The following is a 15,018-nucleotide window of genomic DNA, read 5'->3' on the forward strand; positions in this document are numbered from 1 at the left end:
CAAACAAATATCTGAAGGCATCTCAAGCTGGCAAGATAGCAATAATTTCCACTTTATTTCCATCCCTGATTGCTTACTTTTTCCCATGAGAAAATGCTTTTGAATGACATTTAACTTCTGTAAGGGACTGGAAGCTTCATTCCTGCAAAAATGTGAAGGTTCCCTGGCTTGCTATTCTTGTTTCATTCTCACCACAACCTATTATAGATGCCTGCAAGGATTTTTTTTCCTCCCCTGGCAGATCTCCACTGAAGATGAAGGCATCACTTTTGATACATCTCTGGGACTGAAAACTTACTGGCATCAGTAAAGTACAGCAAGATGTGACATTAGTACAGCTTGTCCCAGTCCTGGATGAAGTTGCCTCCTTGTGATAATTAGCTTTTGAAACTTCAGAACAAAGCTTTTATTTTTCTTCACTTTATTTTTCTTTGCTTATTTTTGTCGTTCATTCTTCTGTCTTAGTAACTGGAAAACAACTTGATTTATAAGGGACCTTATAGGAAGCTTTCTCTACATGTTAAGCCTCCATCCTCCCAATACATTTTAAGTGCACTTTGTCATACAATGGCATATCCCTTAGAGTTTCTGGGTATTCAGTCATCTTTTCTTTAGGTTGAACATCTTTCCTAGACTTGCATTGGCTCTCCATCCATTGGATCATTTGGCTCTCAGGCAGTGGGGTGACATGGCTGGCTGTACTTAGATCGAAGTTAAAACCTTGGCATTCAGCAGTGCCAAAAACATAAATAACTGACCAAAATCCTCTTTACTAATCTGTCCCAAATGAAGTGTTGTACATGGTTATTTTCAATTTGGTTGCATCTATGGCCAGAACCAGGATGGGCCCTGCCAGCAGCATTGCTAACAGCAGCCTGTGCTTTGGGGTGTATGCAGTTGAGTGCAGACCAAAGCCATGCCTGGCAGCAACAGGAGAGTGACAACAAGCACCTGAAGGTTTCACACAGGTGAGCTGCTTGAAACTGTTGGTGCTGTCAGTCTGATCACATCACATCTCTTCTTCCTGCTTCTGGAAAAAAGACAGAACCAAAAGCAAAAGGAACCGTAATACTAAGGCATATGTTATCTGTTGACACGATGGAAAACTGAATTAGTCTAACATCTTTAGAGAGCACAGCAAATGTGTGGTTTCATTGCTGCTTTCATTTATACTTGTCAGAACTCACGGCACAATATGGTACATTTTCACCCTCTGTTTTTGCTGGAAGTTGCTTTTAGAGTGACTCATTTGTTTGTGTTTTCTATGGTTCCAGAGACATTCCACGTTTCAGTAGCTCTGCTTTTGTCTGCTCTGTGCCTTAGTCACTGGGATCTAGGTAATGTCTTCAAACTGTTACATTGAAAGGTGTGTTAACCCTAGGAAGTCCATCCATTATCTCACGTACCCAAGAGCCAGACCTGAAACTGAAGCATTTCACTTGAATAAGGTGGGTAGGATTTCGCTTGTGATCTCAGTGTGCTGTGTATGTTCTTTGCCTTTCTCCTTTCTTTGATATCATTTATTTGAACACCACTGCAGAGATTTGTGACCTTAAGCCTGACTGCTTACTCTTCAGAGCTGTTTTTTTTTTTTTACTGTGAGCTGTTTAAAGTTTTAATGATTAACTTTCCACAAAGGAACATCTCTGCTTTTGTTAATATGCTGTTTATGTACAAATGCAGTGCTGGCAAAGTAGAGATTTTGCTGTAAGGCCTGTTTTGCTGAAGCCAACATCCACAAAATGCCAGCATGGTCTGCTGTGGGGGACTTGGATGTGTCTGTAAAGGGTTTTGTTGCAAACCAGCTGAATTCTACCTGCTTTCAACCATCTTGCAGAACTCATGAACTTTTCCCGGGTGAATGAATTCAGCTTGAACTCTCTATCTGATCTTAAAACTCTGTATGATGTTTAAGTCACCATAAATGTAACAAAGCCTGGGTTTCCAGGAAAGGGAATCATTAATTTGCAGGACCGGTGTCCTTTGCTGCATCCCTGAGGGCAGATCCAGCTAAGCATCTTTCACTCTTGCCTGGAGAGGCTTTGCATTTGGCAACACTGTGTCCTAAATCTGTGCTAGCTCTACAGTTGTCAGCAAACTGTTCTCCTACCCTTATGTTTTTCCAGATGTTCAATGAAGTAAAGCCACATTTTATTCTTATTGTCGGCTGTTTGACAATGCTTCTGCTTTTTTAAATAAATACAAGTCTTAAGATCTTAAATCAGTGATAAAATATAAATACTCTTTAAAACTACGTTGGAATAGAGTCGCTGTTGCTCACCTGTTAGGACTTTATGGCTATGACTGGAGCTCAGATCCCTCTTGGATGGATGTTTTGGGTAGCGTTGCCACCCTTGCTGGGTAGGTGGAAGCCCAGCTCTTTCAATAGGGATTTTGGGTGGGATCTTTCTTGATGTCTGCAGGGAAATTGCTTTACTGTGGAACTGGCTGACCCGTATATCAATGGAAGTTGTCATTGTTTCCAATAGAAAGAAAACCAGGCCTTCAGGGGTTTAATTCATGTACTTCCCTTATTTCAGAGCATTTCTGAAACAACTGCCACATTCCCTTCTGATTAGAGTTGTGTTGCATGAACCTCTGGAAAAGTATTATCCCTACCCAGATCTTAATGACTTGCCAAGTTTTATTTATTCTTTCCTCTCTTGTCACCAGGTGACTGATGTTCAGTCTTGAAGCTTTGCTAGCTGTGTTTACAGCATGAGTTTACTCTTCCTACTAGAAAAATGGTCATGAAATGAATATAAAGTTATTTTAGAGCATGTGTTTTATCTGACCAGCAGAGTGGGGAAGTTGACAGAATATGACATGCAGGGCAGCTCTTTGGTACTGTATTTTGTCAAGCAGACCAATGTGACTAAAACACAAGCTGATGGAAAAGAACACTTTGAAAGTATGAAAGTTTAATGCTGGGTGTTGGAAGGTGAAAGAAATAAAAATTGGATTTTCATTTTTCCCAGTCAGAGTTTTTGGGCAATAGAAAGTGGAGTCAGCAACTTTTCATGCTGCTATAGTTATGTTAGTGTAGTACGACTGGGTTCCATTAACATATCAGAAGTGTATTAGAAATAATTTTGTCCAGTCATTATTACTGTAAAGAATGAATATGTATGGTCAATTTTCTATCCAGTGTCCTACTGTCTGTCTCAGATGGGACTGTTTCTTGGATAACAAAAGCAGCAGGCGTGTTTGGGGACACACGAGCTTGGGACAGTTCCAGCTGCTGTGAGCAATAGCCCTTCATGCTCGTGGCTGCTTCATTCTGTCATCAGAACAAGCACTCGGAACTTGAGCAAACGAGCAGTGCTTCTAATGAGTGTGTTTATTTACAGCACAATTCATACTGAAGAGTTCAAATCAACTGAAGTGCTAAAAACTTTGCTTAGATCGGGTTTATTTGTTTATTTTTAAGGAGCCTAGATGTATGTGACTCTATGTTATGGGGTTTGGTTATGATCAGCTCCTGGACTTTGTTTTATGTATTTTGTGCACCTCCATCCCTAAACTCATAAACGTAGCCACCGAACGAAAATTATCAGATGGCAAATCACACACTTGGAAGAAGAGATGGTGGCTTTTAGAGGTAAGTCTATCCAGACTTCCATTGACTAGATGCCTTCTTCACAGGCTTTTTTGTCAAATGGTTGAGTATCTTGAGAAAGACCCATGCTAATAGAACAAAATGTAGTGGGAAGGTGGTAATGTGTTTTGTCTGTGTATGCTATGGTGGTATCTGAGTGATGGCAATCAGGATTTCCCTGTTCTCCATAATTCTCTCTTTGCAGTAGCCAGTGCAGGAAAGTTGATGCAGTTGCATTTTGCTGTGTTAATGGTTATTTCTTGGTCTGTTAGTGGAAGTACATAGGTGGGATAACAGGAGCACAGGGGTAGGCAATCTTCAGATTATGGGATTAGCATAGTTGTTTGGAGGTGAGCAGTGGGGTCAAATGAATGAGACTTCTGTTTAGAGGTGACCCCGTGCAGCCCTCTTGTGTTTCACCTGTGACATGGTGAGTTGCTCTGCGCTTTCCTTGTGAAGGAGATGGAACTGCATGTAGCAATAAACTTTCTGAACTGTCAGGACTGTTAGATATAATCAGCTGCAGAAGTGAAGGAGCCCCCAGTCCCTTCCAAGCCATTCCCTGGCACCAGTGCAAGCCCAACTCTTCTCCCACCAAGTGCTGGGTTTGCTGATATTCATCCACTGTTTTTATAAGCCATGGAGGAGGGACAATAGGTTTAATAAACATGCTCAGAGCACATAGATAAAGTCTCTTAAGAAGTGCTAAATCAACATCAAAACATTACTTTAGGGACTTTGGCTTGCTCAGTAGTTGTGGAAAAACCAAAATCTCTTCATCTCCACAATTACTTATTTTGATACTGTATTTACATCCAGGTTTTCTCTGTCCCTTTTGCACGGTGTTTTTCCCTCATTTGGATGAGTCTTGCAAACATAAAAAAAGCTAAAAGAGCATAGATTAAAAGGAGATGATGTGATACTTAATGCCTTGTTAGGTCTTATTAATTTGTGGTTAAAGAAGATTTTGGCTCAATGCTTCATTAGGACCTGGGGTAGCCAATCACTACAATATAAGAAAAAGTGTAGTTTAATCCATTAGAGCTGAGTATTTGAATGTATTAGTATATTAACATGACTAAATGTGTATGTGTATCCTCAGTAAGCTGTGTGCAGAAAAGCTTACTGGGCTTTCGGGATGTCATGTACTGAGCTCTGAGCAAGAGCTGTTTTTTACTGCTTGGATGCCCTTTCCCCGCCCCGTGTCCCATCTTATCACCCCTCCAGACCCAGGTCTCTGCTATTTTGACACCTGTCGGGTCTCGAGTTGAACTCAGTTAATTAGTTCATACGTTGTTGGTTATTTCAATAAAAATACCAGATTGTTTACTGAGAAATTAAGCAATCTGCCCCTGAGCACAGCCTCATGGGACATCCAAGGACAGCTGTAAAGTTCTTTTTAAGAAGTTCTGGTTAATGTCAGCTGAGAAAGCTCTTGGTAAACAAATGAATAATTGATTGCTCAGCTTTCACATAGCTACTGCGTTTCTGGGCTCACATGACTCATTTGTGAACCATTCCTGTCGTCCTAATGCCATAACATTGGAGAAATGATGATTGTTTCTTGGAGGATTCTTCTGTGGACTTAGTTGCCAAGACCAAAGCTGTAATGGTTTGTTATTATGACCTTTGTTATTCCATTAGGCTCAATAGCTTTAAAAAAAAAAATTTAAAAAAATGATGTGTGCATACTTTAGGAAAGTTTTTACCCTTTACATTGACCTGACATCATAGTTTATACTCCAAAATGTATTAATGACAAAGTAGTGTTTTCATGTCAGGAGGACAAATTTTAACAGCTATAATCTGCCCTAACTCATCATAAATATAAATGTATTGGTAAAACAGACCTTGTTAATGCAGCCAAGACAAATGCTGGACTATATTTCAAACCAATTGAGGCGCTAGTCTATACCCTGGCGTGGTTTTTTCTAGCGAGGCTTCAAATACATTATTGTCAAAACACTGTTAACGTGTGTTTTCCAGAGGGTATTGCGGAGCTGTAATGACCCCTCAGATGCAAACAATCCCGGTCGTTTTTCTCTATTACTCAAAGATGTGTAAATGTCTTTGAGGATACAGAAGGGCAAAGGGAGCATTCAATTAATATTGTTTTGATGGGTTTTTTAATACTTTAAAAAATATATAAGCAGTAAAAAAAAAAAAAAGCACTGTGAGAATGACAGTCCTTGCAAATTGGCTCGTACAGCAAACAGTTTAATTTGCAATAAATTCTGTGCATTGTAGTTAGCTGATGAGGCAGCCCCTGCAGAGATGACATGAAGTAGGCTTGCAGTTTCTGATTGCTCTTCAAAGCTGATGTGTGGAAGTGCTCCTTTCTGCTTTTGCTCCTGTGAATTCATGAACCCTGTGCCACAGACAGCTTTGCCTCCTGCCTTGCACCTTTCACTGTATTCTTTCAGAAGTCTTTTGTGCAACTGGAAAGGCAGCAGAACTGAGTCAAATCTGGCTGTTCTTATGTGGAGCTTGGGCAGAGTTCCTTCACTGTGCTTGTAGGAGATACTGTGCTGACTAAAGAGATGCTCACAGGAGAAACACCCCAGAGGGTCTCACTTTGGTTAAAAATGGTACTGAAGGAATGATTCTTTCACTTAAAATGACCCCCCAGTAAGGCAACATTAGGAATGTTTGTCCTGTCTGGGATGAGCTGATAAAAAGGAACAGATATTTACTTCTGTAAAGAGTGCTAAGTATGGGGGCTGCTCCAAAAGTAATGCCTCCTATTTTACTGTGCTAGCCCACAATGTGAGAGGTGGATATTGGTGTTACAACAGGAGAGGCTGAACTTTCCCACCAATATTCCATTACATATTGTTGCTGTGGAACAGATGTCAGCATAGAGGCAGTCTGACACAATGGCGTCTGACATGGAAGTGAATATGAAGCAAAGCAGTAGAATTAGATTCCTGCATGTGGAAAAAATGACTCCCATTGACATTCATTGACACCTGCTGAATGTTTGTGTAAACTGAAGAGTGGATGTGAGCACAGTGAGGCAGTGGGTGGTGCCTTTTGACAGTGACACTGGTCACCTCAGCTGATGCAGGTTTTACAAACACAGCATGCAAGCTTTTGCTCATCACTAGTAAAGATGCATAGCTAACGGTGGTGATTATGTTGAAAGCTAGTGTTTTGTAGCCAAGAATTTGCTCTATCAAACAGTGTTATTGTGCTTTTCGTGTCTGTTGTAGTTTCCATGGAAATAAATAGGATGCGCTACATTTGGAGCAGCCAACATATTTAAAGGCTCATCTCTCTGGTTTTAGGCCTAAATCCTCATAGAAAACAGTCTGCTTCTTAGGAATCCTGGATGCAAAACTGCCGTGCTTCTGCTTGGTGCTGTTTAGCTATGGAGTTAATCAAGCACAATTGCTTAAAGCCCTGGAGGGAAGGATGTAATAAATCTTGGAGTATTTGTTCTGGTTTATGGCTGAGAGAAGCTGCATAACATGAAATCAGATGTTATAAACATTCACAATGGCACATTTTCCTTACTTAGGGCACTGTGGCATGAGTCTTGAGAAACTAGACAGGGTATGTCCTAAGGGCTGGACACGTTTTTTTTCATTTTATTTATTTATTTTCATAATAGAAGGCATTGGTTTCTGAGGGCAGGGATGGGTCTGGCAGCAGCGAGGTGCTGCTGTACGTCCTGCTCTGTCGGATAGAGGGCAGTCAGACACAGGGGATGGGCTCAGCCTGCTCCCGCTTGCAAACCTACCTCTAAGGAATCCCTGTTCATCTGGGAGAAGGGGATGTGGAGTCATGGCACCTGGGTGCTGCGTGCCTCTGGAGCTGGAAGCATCCGTGGGCAGTTTGGAAGAGACGATTCCTAGGGCTGTGGTGGTTTTGCTGATTGCATGTGGAGCTTCTCTTTGGAGATGGAAGCAGAGAGATGCAACAGCCAGATGAAAAATCGTCCTCCCTTAAATATGAATGTCCCCAAGTTCCCACGCACAGCACGTGGCATCCCTGGGGACTTGGGTTGCTGGCTCTGGGAGCCGTGCTGGGAGCCCAGCCATCTGCCTCAGCAAGGATGAGTTCCTGCCATCCCCGCTGTGCCCCTGTTCCAGAGGGCTCAGTGGTGCTCAAGTCGTTTCATGTTATTTTGTCTTTGCAACAAGGCCACTCCGTGAAGTATAATAATCTATTATTATTATTAGAACAATTTCCTGGGGAGCTTTTCTTTTATTTGTTTTTTCTTCTTTAACATTTAGGTTTTTAAGAGAGGAACCAAATTAATAAATAGCCCGGGGAAAATGGATTGGAACAAAGGGGCATTCAACCAAATTAAAGAGTGGCAAATTTGAAACAGGTTAGAGGAAGCACTTTTGTCCAACATGTGCTTGGGCTGAGGTGATAGTAAAGGCTGAGAATTGAGCAGGGTTTTAAAAAGATGGGCATTCAGGTGGTCAGCTTACTAACACTGAGAAAAAAAGGCTTATTATGTTAGCAATACAAAGAAGCATGGACAATGACAGAGAGGATGATGCAGGGAGCCATCGGCAGCACCAAAACTTGAACCCAGGTGTCCCACACGTCATCCATGGGGACATCCCACTACTTAGAACTGTGCTCTGGCCTTCAAAGGGGCCATTCATGGGACAAAGTGAGCAGAGCTTGGCTGCAGACATTGGTGACAAATCATAATTGTGAGTGTCAAGAAATTTGGGTTTTATTCCACTGCTTCAGTGTTGTTATAAAAATAAATCTCTTTGGAGATATTCATAAAATTTAATGGATGTCTTGAATAGAGCTTTTTTTTTCCCCTCCCCCTTTTTTTTCCTTCTACCAACCTAATAAAATGTACTGCTTTTTCTCCTAAGTATTTTTATATTAGCAGGCAGTGACTGTTGCTGGAGTAGAACTGTCCCAGTGCCATAAAGCGACTCCAGATGGAGGCCCTCTCACCATCCACTGCCTTCAGGCCTGAGTAAAGCTGAAACGTAACGCTTGTCCTGATGATCACCAGCTTCATCCAGGATATACTGAATGTGTTTGGCTCAGAGAACAGCAGTGCTCTCCCCTCTCAGCATCTGATTTATCATATGTCCGTTCAACAATAGTTCTGGAATAATTTTTAGATTTGCTTGAAGTAAAGGCAGAAAATTAAGATGAATGAAATGGGACCGATGCTCTGGGCTTGACAGAAATCGCTCCCTGAAGACCTGGTGCTAAAAGTCACTCTGAATGCCTGGATGCAGTGCTCCTGGCAGATGCTTTTTCCAGCTGCTTGGGAAAGTCACCGCCGCCCGCTCCCAACAGCTGATGTGGAGTCATGGCCAAAACCTTCTCCCTGCAGGAGACGCAGCAGCAATGCCACCACTCCATCCAGCACTGGGAAAGGCTTGGAATGTGGATCCAGTGCACCGCTGCGATGATGGAAGTTGGCAAAGGCAATGGAAGCCCACCACCACTGTGACCAAATGCTACCCAAAGGAATATATATATATGGAACATGAGTAGTGCCTGCTGAGTAGGGAAGGAGAAAAAAAATTGCTGCACTTGTAGGTACGTTTCTGCTCTGGTGAGGCAGTGAATAGACCCTGCATTGTGTTCCTTCTGTGCTGGAGAAGGCAAAGGAATGAGCCAACCTGGGGTTTGTAGCACAAAGTAGCTTTGTGTCATCCAAGATTTTGGCACTTGTAGGTGAAAAGAAGTGCCACCCCTTCTTGCCCAGTTTTTGTATCCTGTGAATTTTCTTCTGAGATGACTTGAACGTTCCACTTTTATTCCTTTTTTCTGCCTCTTGATGGACTTTATGTGCCTTCCAAGTGACCTACATTTAAACGAGTCCTGGCAGCCATGCTGTTGTCCTGCAGGCACGTGGTATTGCCATCACTGTTGGGCAGTTCACGTTTTGGTGATGTGTGTCTCATTGTTAAGCCTCCAGAAGCCAGCAGTGCAAGGGTCACAGGAGCATCCCTCTCCTGCAATGCCTGGCAGTGGCCTGGGCGCTCTGCATACATGGCTGTGCACACACACAGGGAGCTCACCGGTGAGGTTTCCAAGCATTCCTCCACTGGAAGCCATCTGTAAGCACACGCTGGAAGCCAAGTGCTTGATTTTCTCTGTCCTTGCAGCAGCACACCGTGGCTCAGCTGTGCACCACGTTTTCCCCTTGCAGAAAGCTCAAAGCTTTCAGGGAGGTGAGTCGTGCTGCATTGTTGGATACCAGCTCTGGCAGGCTTTCTTCTGCACTGCAAAGAGCCAGCAGGAAAGCAATTACAGGAGCAGATGTGACTTGTGACGTAAATGTTCTTTCTGGCTTCTTTTGCTGGCTTTTTTGTTTTGTTTTAGTAAGTCCAGCAGGGTGATTCCAAAGCCTCAGTCAGCTGGTATGTGAGATATATGGGCTATATGGGTTCACAGTGGCAATTTCAAATCTTTCTCTGATGAAATCAGGTGTAGAGACAATTTGCTGCACTGCACAAGTCGCTTTTTAAAAGGAAATGAGCAATTAAGGCGTTTTTTTTGGTAGAAGCTTCTGTAGGTGTATCCTGTATAACCCTGGGTGATTCCCGCTGTCCCATTAGCTGCCTTACTGGTGTCTGTCCTGAGGAAGATGGAGGAGCGATATGTAGTGGTAGCTCAGTAGTCTGTATATCATATTTCTCTTGCAGACAAATTAATTCCACAGTTGAATTAAATCATTTAAGCCTGTAAATCACTTCGTTTTCAGGACACTGAGTAATTTCTGCTGATGCAATGATAACAAAATATGACCTTCCCAGGTGTATCTTTGCCTGGTGTTCTGTAAGGATGAGGCCAGCAAGTTGCCATGTGTTTGGTCCTGCTTTGTGCCAGCTGTCAGTGGGATGGCTGAGCCAGCTGCAATGGCTGCAATGGTACCCAGGGAAGCCAAGAACCCAAGGCCATGAAGGTGTGGGGAGTTGATTGGGGCGGCCACTGGTGGATGAGTGGTGAGATGTTGTGTTGTTGGTGGGCTTTTGGAAGGTGGGCAGTGTGTTTATATCAGTAACCCACAAGCTTGTCATGGCAAATGCTGTGTGTTTATGTGAGTGGAAGTAGACACCAGATGGCTGGAAACATACCCGATATTGCTGCCCAAAACACTGTCCTGGGCCTTGAAAAGCAAGTCTTGCAGTGACATGGCACCCCAGAAAAAATTGAGCCAGATAACAGGACTCATTTATGAAATATAACCTTATAGACACCTGGGCTGAAGAACACAACGTTGAGTGTGTGTATCACACAGCCTCTATCACCACATTTTTGTTTCTATTTCCCTTTTTCTTTCTGAGTAAATAGATTTTTATTTTAAACCCACAAGTTCTACGATGAACAAATGGCAGCGTGGATTTCCTGCTCTCTGAGGAATGGTGGACAGGAGGGGAAAGCTTGCTGGCATGGGGCAGGTAGAGTTGAACTTGTGGCACCTTTCCATATGAGGGCTGGATTTCTCATATTTATATGCCCTTATTTCTGGCTGCTCCATTCTGCACCCTGCTTCACCTCCCATCCCCAACCAGAGACCTCTCCTCAACCCAGCCAGGCTTCCCAGCAGCTCACCGCAGGCCTGCTTGCACACAATGGCTCCTGTGGGTTTTATTGCATTTTGCTTTTCCTCTCTGCGTGGCTCACAGCCAGCAGAGATATTCTGTTCAGAGATAATGGCTTTGACTTTATCATTCACCTCTCATGTGTCTAAAAGGAGTTAAGGACACTGAAAGCTTCCAAGAAAAATAAATGAACTGTGCTTGTTCAGTGGGGCCTCTTTAAGGATGTTTCACTGATTTAAAATAATAATAATAATTTAAGAAATAAAGAAAAAAAAGAGAGAGAAGCAGCAAGTTGTTCCTGTGCATCACCCAGACCCTATTTATTTTTAAATGTGTGTTTAACTTTGGAGGACTGGTTGTGAATAGAAGGATTGTAGTGTGCCTGTTGAGATGGATCTTGAGTTCTCATCAGGCTCATTCCTGGGTGTGTTGCTCTGGATCCCAGCTCTAGGGGACTCCATCCTATGTCTGTGAGTGCGGGTGATATGCAAAGCAAAAACAAATGCAAGATCTCTACCGGTCTTTGTTTTATTCCCTTATTTCTAAGTATCCATCGTTTTGTCTGGTTCCTTTTTGTGCTGTTCGTATTGTGACGCTCAAAGAGGCTGATGCTTCAGAAAATTTGAGGGACTGTTGAGGGTCCCACTGAGATCTATCTCTTTAGGATGGGACCCCACTGAACGATGTAGTTCACAGCAAATATCGCTGATTTCTGTTGGAAATGAGGCCTTCATCTCAGCCACAAAACAGCCCTTTAGCCTGGCCCAGTTGTGAGGGGCAGTGATTAAAGCCATCTCTTTCTCACCCACAGAGCTGCTGTGGAAATGTCTGACCTTGGGAACTGCTTGTAAAGGTGCAAGGTTTTGCTCTCAGCAACACTGAATATGGACACCTTCCAGTTTTCCTGAAAAATGTGATGTTCTCAGGGTAAGTGCTTGTGGTGGATAAGCGGGAGGAATCCTTGCTTGTGCCTGGGCTGAATCAACACACCAGCAGTGAGGCTGAACTTAAGGAATGAGCCTCTAAATTGTACCGTGTCAGGGGAATCTGAGTCATCCAACTGAAGGCAGCATTACAGCTGATCCTAAGTCTTATGAGTGTGGTCTGGGAAGAGGTGAGTGAGTGCTGCCTGGAAAGGCCAGGGGCTCTTTTTCTCCCTGTGTAGATATCATAGAATCATAGAACTGTAGAATGGTTTCTGTTGGAAGGACCTTAAAGCCCAGCCAGTCCCAGCTCCTTGCCATGGGCAGGGCTGCCCACCTGCTCAGGCTGCCCAGGGCCCCATCCAATGTACGTACATATGTGTGTGCACCCAGCGCCCCTTCCCACCAGGTGTGGAGGGCTCTGCCTGCTCCCCCCTTTGCACTGCAGCCTTTCTTTGGGTAGTGCAGTGTGGACTGAGAGGCTCACTTAAATCCTAAAATAGTGGAAAAGTGAATAAAGCTGTAACTGTCATCACCTATTTAGAGAAATTCCTGAAGTGTAGACACCCATTTTCCAGCCTTTGATGACTAGGGGAAAAATTATCTTGCCAGGTGGAGTCTGATGTCTCGTTCTTCTCTGTAGCAAGTGCAGGGCTGAATTTAGCAGTTTTGGAATGAGACAGAAGCTAAATGTCTCTTCCTCTCCTCCCTCCTCCTGGGCCAGTAGCGCGTGCCTCATTAGAGAACGCAGCTCTGCAGAGGTATTAATTTTGGAGGGACTGTAATGAGGCAAGGGGCTGGGCTGCCTTCCCCCCCACCCCCCAACCGTGAGCTGAGCTGAGCGCTCACTGTGTGACTCTGATTTTCTTTTTAAGAACTAGAGCCCAATGGATGCAGTCTTTGCTGATACCACTGGGACCAGAAGGTCTTTTTTTTCCCACCAGGCTTAAAAACATGCTGACACACTGCAGATTTTTTTTGTGTGTGGGTTTTTTTTTTTTTCCCCTTCAGTATTTTGTTGTTGTTATTAAAACAGCACCAAGTCCCACAGCACCAAAGGATGGGATCTCTCCTGATCTTTTCTCCCTTCCTCACCAGCTGAGAAATAAGCCACAGGGTAATTATCCATAAAGTGTTAAAGGCTTGCTGGGGTGTCCCACCCTGAGCAGCTGGTGGCTGGGCTGAGCTCAGGGCACTGGATGGGGCTGCAGCATCAGCATCAGCATCCCACCATCATCACTGATGGATGGGGCTTTTGCTGGACCAACCCTCCCTGCCGTCAGACTGATGTGTCTGACTGAGGCCACGTGTCTGCTCATGTGAATCCAGCTGAGCCCAAAGGAGCAGGTCTGAGGCCAACAGCACTGCCCCACTCCATGGCATCATTCACCCCAAATTCCTTCAATTGCTGTCCACAATTTCCAGTCTCTTAGTCAGCATCTGCTGCTCTGCCTCCAGTCCAATGAGACCTGGATTTTCCCACACTCCCGCGTAAATGGAAACACATTGTTCATCTTCATTTTATTTATTTATTTGCTGCAGAAAAACAAGATACTGCTCTGACTTTGAAGTGCTGTCTCCACAATGGTTTGTTCCTCTTTGGAGCAATGGGTTTTCCTAAAAGCCTCTCTCAGCAAGATCCTTATCAAACTCTCCTTAGCGGGAGACAATGAACGTTTCACAGCATGAAAAGGGAATAAAAAAAAATGGAGAAAGGTCGCGGGGAAGACAAATGCTTCATGTGAGGAGACGGGCCGGGTGCAGATGAGCTCCCCCAGCCTTGTAAACACTGATTATTTTCTGTCCCACCTCCGGTTTCAGAATGTTTCCCGTGTTGAGTCAGCTCCGGAGCTTGTTGTGGGCTGGGTACTATTGGAGCAGCGGGCAAAAGAGGGACCTGAGAGCCATCTGAACCCACAGAGCTCACCCTGATGTGACCTGAGAGGCTGTCTGTGAGGCTGGTAGTGAGCATGGGGCAGTAAGCGTAGGAGCTAGGGGACACATGTGCTTCTGTGGGCTGCTGTTGGTGGTGGAGTGTCTTCAGGCAGGGCAGGTAGCAGCTTCATGCAGAGGAAGCATGTGGGCTGGCGTCTGTCATATATCCAGTTATTGGGCAGCTGGTTGAAGCCAAGGATCTGCAGTCAGTCAATGTTTGTGGGTTAAAATAGAAACAAACAATGGGATAATTTAAACAAAGAGTGCTCCAGCTTACAGCCCGATGATAGCGCCTGCATTGTGGGAAGATCCTTGTCCGAAGGCTTTGAAGATCTCTGGCTGTATTTATTTTCCTAAAGATGGGTGTCTTTTCTATTTGCTCAGCTTCTTATGGGCTTGAATAGACAAGGGTCCAGTAAAGGTGGGTCTGGCTCTGAACTCCAAGGAAGCCTGAAAGGAAAATGTGTTTTGGATCCTGACCTCATCCAAAAAATGTACCGCATTTCACTACCCCTAGATAGCTCACGCTTTGGAAATGCCAAGTAACCGGAAACTTTCGCTCCAAAGTCAACTCTGCTTTCATTAATAATTATTTTAAGACGGCATTTGTGGAACAAAACGGTACTATATGGAGCAGTAGTAGGCCTGGGGGAGCTCAGGGGCAAGAATTTGCTCCACCAGCTCCACTCTCAGGCTTGACGCCCAAGAAGTACCTCCCAGGTGCAGGGGGGAGCACAGGGATGAAGGCCACTCCCTTGGCGGTGCAGAGACCCCAGCAGCACCAGATTCCTTTGGGTGGTGGTGATGTGCGCTTGGGCCCATTTTACAGATGGGAAGGCTGAGCGGCGGGGGATGGAGACACACATTGTACTGACAAATGTGGGTCTCGACCTTTTTCTCTGGGATCCCTTGGCTTATTTTCCTGTCACGATGATGCCGCCTGTGCCTGCAGTCCCCTTCCACAAGTCGTGTCGGTCATTATAAATACCATTAGATTTATCACCGCTGTACGTAACGT

The sequence above is a fragment of the Coturnix japonica genome, chromosome 3 (genome assembly GCF_054131305.1).
Source record: "Coturnix japonica strain WE chromosome 3, WE-NBRP24, whole genome shotgun sequence".
Taxonomy (NCBI): domain Eukaryota; kingdom Metazoa; phylum Chordata; class Aves; order Galliformes; family Phasianidae; genus Coturnix; species Coturnix japonica.